The sequence below is a fragment of the Fundulus heteroclitus genome, chromosome 5 (genome assembly GCF_011125445.2).
Source record: "Fundulus heteroclitus isolate FHET01 chromosome 5, MU-UCD_Fhet_4.1, whole genome shotgun sequence".
In the NCBI taxonomy this organism is placed as follows: Eukaryota; Metazoa; Chordata; class Actinopteri; order Cyprinodontiformes; family Fundulidae; genus Fundulus; species Fundulus heteroclitus.
Genome location: NC_046365.1, coordinates 8,199,547 through 8,207,376, shown reverse-complemented (window position 1 = coordinate 8,207,376; position 7,830 = coordinate 8,199,547).

Genomic DNA, 7,830 nt, shown 5'->3' with positions numbered 1-7,830 from the left:
GGCCTCCAGAAATCCTGCTGTGCCAGGAGGGTCCTCTGAGTCACCCGCCTGAGACCCTGCTATGCAAGGGAAGTCTTCCAGAAAACCCTGCTATGCCGGAGAAGGCCTCCAAGGACCTTGCTACGCCTGAGAAGGCCTCCAGAGATTCTGCCTTGTCTAGGTCTGCCTCCAGGACGTCCGCCTGAACTCTTGCTTCGCCCATTTTCGGGTTGTTTGAGCTCTCGCTTCCTTCCTAGGCCCCTCCGGCCGGCCGGGGGGCTGTTTCTGTCATGATCTAGGTTTTTGTTGGTTTGGACTTTTTGGACTGATTTTCCACTCCGTGCTCCACTCTTCTCAGCCACCATCCAATCAGCACTGAGCACCATAGTCAGCTCCACCTGCTGCAACTAATCAGTGTCAACTCTGCTCACCTGTCACTCTGCCTACACATACCGGCTTCATCCAACCACTCCCTGTCAGAACGTCTCGTCTTGTCCCGCTGCCTGCATGTATTGTTCCTCAGTGTTTTCTCATCTGTCTGTTTTTCCCTGGACCTGCTACTCTTTGTCTGGCTCGAATATCAGGTTCCCAGAGCACCATATATTACACAAAGAAAAGTCCCTCGATTAAGCCTTGTTTCCTCCGGAGGAGTGTGCACAAGCTTGACGTGTATGTTTAGCCTCGTTCCTAAAATGTGCTATACAAATAAACTTAACTTGAACTGCCATTAAATATCTACTGGCAGCACCGTGCTTAAGATTGATTTTCTTTGAACAGGGGTCCTCTCTTATTTCATAAGTCATTTGGTCCATACGTCATTTAAAACCACATTAAATGGAGTAGTGTAAAAAGTTTGCTAAAAAAAATGCAATTGAAGGAATTATACATCCTATTTGACCTTTATGAGTTGATCTCCATTAATCACAAAAATAATTCAAGAAGAATTAAGTGATATGCCATGATATAAGAGCATGGGCATAAAAAGGTTTGCTTACGGGCACCAAAAAGAAGGGACAAAAATACTAACATGTAGGTATGAAATCAGGACTCGATGGGGCTAATAGACAGTTGAGCTCTTTTCCAAGTTCTTTTGGTGTAAATCGCTAAAACCTTTCTGGGACAAAACTAAAATGCCCAAATCTTGACTAGCTTAAGTGTAAACCCCGAGTATGCTGGCAACCCAAAATTCAAGCCGCACACAGAGCTGAGCATTTTCTTTAACACAATTTATTTAAAATGATGAAGCTGACAGTAATGTCTGGTGATAACAGGAGACGATAGAACCAGGTGAACTATACGGGGTCACGCGGGGACAGACTTGACCAGATTATTCTGGCAGGAGCAGGCAGATGACCAGAGGATGCAGGCAGAAACAGATATGAGACCAGACGACGCAGGTAGAGCCAGACTTGACCAGGTGATGTTGACGGAGGCAGGAAGATGACCAGATGCAGGCGATGAGTCCCCAGCAAGGCAGAGCGAAACACAGAATCCCCGGAACCAGCCTGAAGCAGGCAGCGCACACAAGCACTAGTGAAGAAAACTAGTGAGGGCATGGCAAGAACAAGGTCCACGAGATCAGCAGGCTAAGTGACAACAAACGTTGGAGGAATGCACATGCAGGCAGTGAGAAGAACTGAAGAACAGCCATCCAATTATCTCAGAAATTGTATTGGAACGTTGTTGCATTTTCAGTCCAGTTACAATGGTTTGTTTTTGAACTGCTAGTATTACACACAATTTCTTGCTTTATTTGATCAATTACTGTAACTAAATAAAACACTAGAAATGTGATAACTTTGGTTTTGGCTGCTCACATTTTATTGCTTTTTCAGATTCATTTTTAAAATCACAACATTTTCATTGGGTCAGGTTTTCAACAGTGGATGCTCCTTATGGGGAATTTATGGCATTCAATGTGATATATATATATATATATATATATATATAAATACTAGCATCTTTCAGACTTAATAGCCACTGATGAGGAAAATTCTAAGGTGACAAAAACTGTTCCAGCATTTGTTTTATATTACACCGGCCAATCACTAAGTTAAACCTACTGTGGACGGAGGCAGACAACGCACCAATGTGGCATTTGATTCTTTTATCATTAATTAATGAAAGCTTATTGCAGTCCCCGGGGAATAGATGGCAATCTGATATGCGCTGATGCAAACACATACCCTGCAGTAACACAACTGCACTGGTTAAAATAACCTGTACAGTAGAATATGCCAAGGAATCCTATAGGCCAAGTATTGACACTAAAAGAGACTGTTGTGTTTTCAGAAACAAAAGGGAATGGGTCTAACATTCATACACCTGGATCCAGAAAACCTAAAAGACCTGCAAAGTGTATTACCTATGTTAATGGAAGGTAGAGCGGATGATCGGATAAAGAAAAAGCTAAAAAGAAAAGTTCAAATTGGGCGGTGCTGGGAATGCAAAAGCACTAGAGCAATGAAATAATGATGAGCATGGACACAGACTAGCTTGAGTTACGTCCTGTGGAGTCTAAGTGTATTGCAGAACCCACTATAGTGAATGGAGAAGTGAAGGTAGAAGGAACCAGGCTACAGAACCTTGACAGCAGATTTGACAAAGCGACCTTGAGCAGTCACAGTGAGTAAAATATTTCATGATAGACCTTATTTAGTATCCTACACAGACATGTGGGGAAATTATTTTTAAGGACTTGTTCTTTACAGGCACAAGGTTTTTAGCTAGGTCAAAGCAAGACAAGCTTATTTGTATAGCACAAATAAACAAGACAATTCAAAATGCTGTACATGAACAGCATATAAGTAGCAAAAACGCGGGACAAGGAAAGTACATTGCAGTGGAATAAGAGACGCAGGTCAAGATGAGTTGGACTTCAAATGTAATCTAATGATGTTACAGTGAACTACAGCAGTTTAAACTGAACATTAATATCCAAAGGCAACCCTAAACAAATAGATTTTTAACCTTCATTTAAAAAGAACTCAGAGTTTCAGCATCTTTACAGTCTTTGTGGAATTTGGTCCAGATAAGTGGAACTAAATGCTGCTTTTCAATGTTTGGTTGTGGTTCAGACTTGAGCCAGTAGACCTGAATGGTCTGGAAGGTTGATACACTGACAACAAGTTTGTAATGTATTTCAGTGATAAGCCATTCAGTGATTTATAGACTAACAGGAGTCTTTTAAAGTCTATTCTCTGCGGACCAGTGAACCAGTGTAAGGACTTTAGAACTGGGGTGATGTGCTCTTCTTTCTTAGTTTAAGTGAGGATACAGGCGGCAGCGTTCTGGATAAACTGCAGCTGTCTGATCCACTTTTTAGACAGACCTGTGAAAATATCGTAATCAATTTGACTAAAGATAAGCGCATGGTTTAGTTTTTCAATATCCTGCTGAGACACTTATTTTAATGTCACATGATGTACGTTTATTGTAAAATTGGCAAAATGGTCAAATAAACATTGTATGCTTTTTTCAAATTTTATAAAATCTAGTCACACGAAAAAAATTATTCCAGCCAGGGTGTACAATTCATATTATTGGCTGGGTTAAAAAACATTGTTTTATTGTTTAATTTAACCTACCTTTCTGTGAATAATCTAGATGTTTCTCTATGAACCAGGGTATAGCTGACACTAATGATCATGACGATGATTATGAGGATGATCCAGCACTGTCTGAAGTGACGACATGCGCTAGCAGTGATGACGTCTAGTGGTGGTTGGACCTTTGAGTGGAATCTTGAACGCAGCTTGAGTCCCTGAGTGGGAACTTGAGAATTGTGAACCTGAAATCCAACCTAGGTAACCCTATCATGCATTTCAATGTCCTGTTTTTAAATAATGACCTACAGTCTATATCTTTTGTGGAACCCAAAGAGAAGTAAAAGTTATGTAAAAAATTTGACAATGGTAAATCATCAGAAGACCTTTCTCGCCTCTAATTTGGCCTGCACTCTATACAAATAAACTAAAAAACAAATCACAATACGGGAAAAAAAATTTAAATAAAAATAAAAAGCGTATAATACTTAGTTGAATTAGAGTGCTAACTCTTAAACTAATACTTTCAGGTTGACAGGGGGTATTAGTGTGTAAAGGGGATGTCCCTTTACCATATAACGTAAGTGTCATGATCCACAGGTTCTTTGATTATTTTTTTGTTTTAGTTACCTGGGGATTGTGGAGCCTTGTAAGTCTGACATTTTTAGTGTTGTTTATTAGTCTGTAGATTATGTTCCTTCCTCCTTGTTTCCATCATTATTTAGCATTCTGCTTATTTTGGGATTTCGTTTGTTATTGATTCAGTTAGATCAATGTTTTCCTGCCTATCTTCAGTTCAGTTTATGGGATTTATTTGTCACAGTCTGTTTATTCATTGTAATTTTTATATTATTGTTAGGTTCTGTTTTCCTCCTGTCTCTGTAATTTCATTGCACGTCCCCTCCTTCAGCTCATTTCCATATCATTCACCTGTGCTAATTGCTTTCACCTGCCTTCCCTTCTGTCCTCTGTCCTATCTAAACTGCCAGTTTTCGCTCATTCTTTGTCCTCTGTTATGCTTCCCTGTGTCTGGTGTCTGGTCTGCCTCTAAGTTTATTATTTTGTTAAATAAACTTTATTCACTCTAGTATCCAACTCCCAAGCTCTTGTCTGCTACAAACTCAACAAAGCTGACAGCAGGAAAAAATCTGGTTTCTGGGAAGAAACCAGAAGATTTCCGGTCATAATTGACTGATAAATGGAGCTGTTGATAATTTCATCCATCTTGACAAACTCTAATTCTCCCTGAAAAAAAAAATCCCCATGGCTTGGATCTACCGCCACTGTATTCTTTGTGAATATGGTGTTGTATTGGGATGCTTTTTGTATCTTACAAACCTTTTGGAAATGTGGCCTAAAAAGTTTGTTTTCATCTGATCATGCCACATTATCAGTGTGCAAACTAATTTTAATGAGAGAGAGAGAAAGAGGGGTGAAAGAAGCCATCTTGGTCAAAAGAGAAAAGCAATCACTAAGCAGAGGGCGAGGATTGTGCTTCCAACTCCCCAGTGTTGACCATTCGGTCCTCCAACACATTCCAAAGAGTCTCGTCATGATTCAGGTGACCAAGTACTCACACCAAGGAATTGCTTCTAATGACCCAGGACAGTGGCGGGTGGGTCATTGATTTATATCTGACTTAGAATGCACCTAGGAGGATGGGCCTTCATGTCCTTAAAAACAGCGGTGCACCAACTGGAGGTTGCTCAAGTGTGAGCCACCAGACTTGACAAAAACTCCTGGATAGGTCTCGAAACGTTTTCAGAAAGAACTTGACTAGTGTGAACAAAACGGCAACACAGAAACACAGGGAAACAGAGAGGCTATTGCAGGAAGAAATAGGATATTTATGCACATGGATAACGGGTTTTGCCCTAGAAAACAAAAACCATAGCTGCTTTTACTCATTTATGAGGAACAGAAAGGACTATGTGAACCACTGTTCTCGAGAGCGCCCTTTCCGGAGCGAGAGCTGTTTTCCTAGGAGCAGGGTGGAGGTTTGTGGCAAGCCCTAACTGGATGTATTCAGTGCGAGCCCAGGGTAACTCCACCCCATAATTACCATATAACTTTAATTTTGTTTACTGTAGAACCATTTTTCCAAACATGTTGATGACATAAAGAATCTAAATGCCAGCCTGAAATATAACATTGTTTATAATTACATTCTTGAGCTCAGATTATCTGTCAACCATCAGTACAGTATTGTAACCATGTATGGGTTAAGCTTAAAAATGACACCAGGGTTGAAAAGCAGAGAAGCCAAAAGCCACTTCCCTGACATTGAGCTAAAATTATGAAAATCACAGTTAGTCAACTGGGGAAAAAACAAGGATGCCTTTGTCTCCTTGGAAAACCTCCTTTGGACTTCTAGCACCAGAGTCAATTAGGGGCCCTTATCTTCGATCAAAATAAGTTGGAAAATAAGGCTGCTTCACACATCTGGATTTCAAAGCGCACAGAGCTTTCTTCTTCAAAAGGAATGAGGCGGGTGGAAGGAGAACTTGCCAAAACCCATTTAGAAAGTGCTCTCAGAAAGTAACGCCCAAGGATGTTACAGAGGAAAAAGAAAAGAGCCAGTTTGATGTATGCACCTTGCTTTTATCTTGCGTGGGAGGAGCTCAGACTGCTGGAGCGTGTGCACAGCATAAGAGAGCAGCTGCCAAAGTCCTACTGGGATCTGGAGTCACAAATGTTTCTTTGTGCATAGATCCAACAAAGATTAAACGTAAGAGCAGTTTAGTTCCTGTCAGCAAACATTTTGTCCATTCCATAGATGTGAAACAATGTTTATATTATTTGCTCATTTGTGTACTTAAAGACTAAGAAATTTGCTATTTTCTCTAGTTTTTCAAATCAATGGGAGTGTTCGGAAAGAAGAACATCCCTCAGCCCACGTTGCCCTCCTGCAGGCCAAACAGAAATGACCCGGCTGGACCCCTCTTCCCCAAAGACACTGAAAACTCCTGGATGGATGAAAGAGGGTTGGTAGAGACCATGTCCCACTGGGCTCTCAGGTCTGTTATGCAGTACATCCCCTCTTTACAAAGCATCTTTATGTTGAACTTGTCTTTGTCACCCATGATATTTCTGCCATTGTTCCTTTGCACGCTACATATTAAGCAATGATGAAAGACTTGGGTGATTTTCAGAGTCCAGTGGAGGCAGCAGAGGAAAAGAAAGTGGCTCACTTCTCCCCAGACAGAAGAGGGTGACGGGGTGGCAGCAGATGCAGGAGGACAACAAGCGTGCCTATCGCTATTATGAGAAGGGACATCCCCCCTGCCAAGCAACTATGTTCCCGAGCCCAAAGCCTGTGTCCCCTACAGGAACGTCAGCCTTGGACTGCCATCCCCAAAGACGAAATCCGGACATATATGCAAGCAACCTTGGAGAAGTGAGGTCCCCACAGAGGTAGGTACACGTACCACTTCCAACTTCAGACGATGTTGGGTACCGACTCTGAGAGGAATCTCCAACACGTCACAGCTCTTTGAGTCCAGACCGCTACAGGTTACCTGAGTCTCCTGTGGGACCTCAAAGAGGGAGCTCCCTCTGTAGAAGTCAGGCACGGTCTCATGCCTCATTGCAGGGCTCTATCCATAATCAGTCAAACGGTGCTTCACGCCACACATCAGGAAGGTCCAGTCCTTCTGGCAGGAGGGGCTCCACAGCCTCTTACAATGCCTCGGCTCGCAGACGCACTGACTCATTTCTGTTACAGAGTGCTGAATATGAAGACCAAAAGATGTGCGGCGAAGAGTCGAGGAGTCCATCACGTGCTTCCAACAAACACAGTTTGGATTCTGAGAAACTCTACAGAAATCTTGAATTCATCTCTCGCCGTGGTTCTTCTGTAGTGAGGCAGACTTCATATGAAGGGTCTCAAGCATCTCCTCGAAGCAGAACAGCTGTGAGCAGTTTGGCCAACACTCTCTCCCACAACAGCCGTGAAGTGTCACCATCCAGGAATGACAACCAGTCCACAGAGTCGCACCTCACTGAGAGAGTCTGACCCAAGAGACAACCGGCTGCGTCGATCCCAAGGATCCTGGCAGGGATCTTCACACTCTTTGCTCAATCCCCCATCATCACATGGTTCCTCTTTGTCAAGACTGGAGGGAGTAGGCTCCCAAACTCTAGGTGGATCACTTTCACACATGATTGTCACAGACTCTGATAAGGCTAATGAAGGGGTTGCTTCTTGGCACGGGTCATCCCACTCTATACACAACCGGCCCCCATCAAAAGCTTCCTCTTCATCGAGACAGAGAACAAACTCTCAGGTTTCTTGGTGGATCGCCAT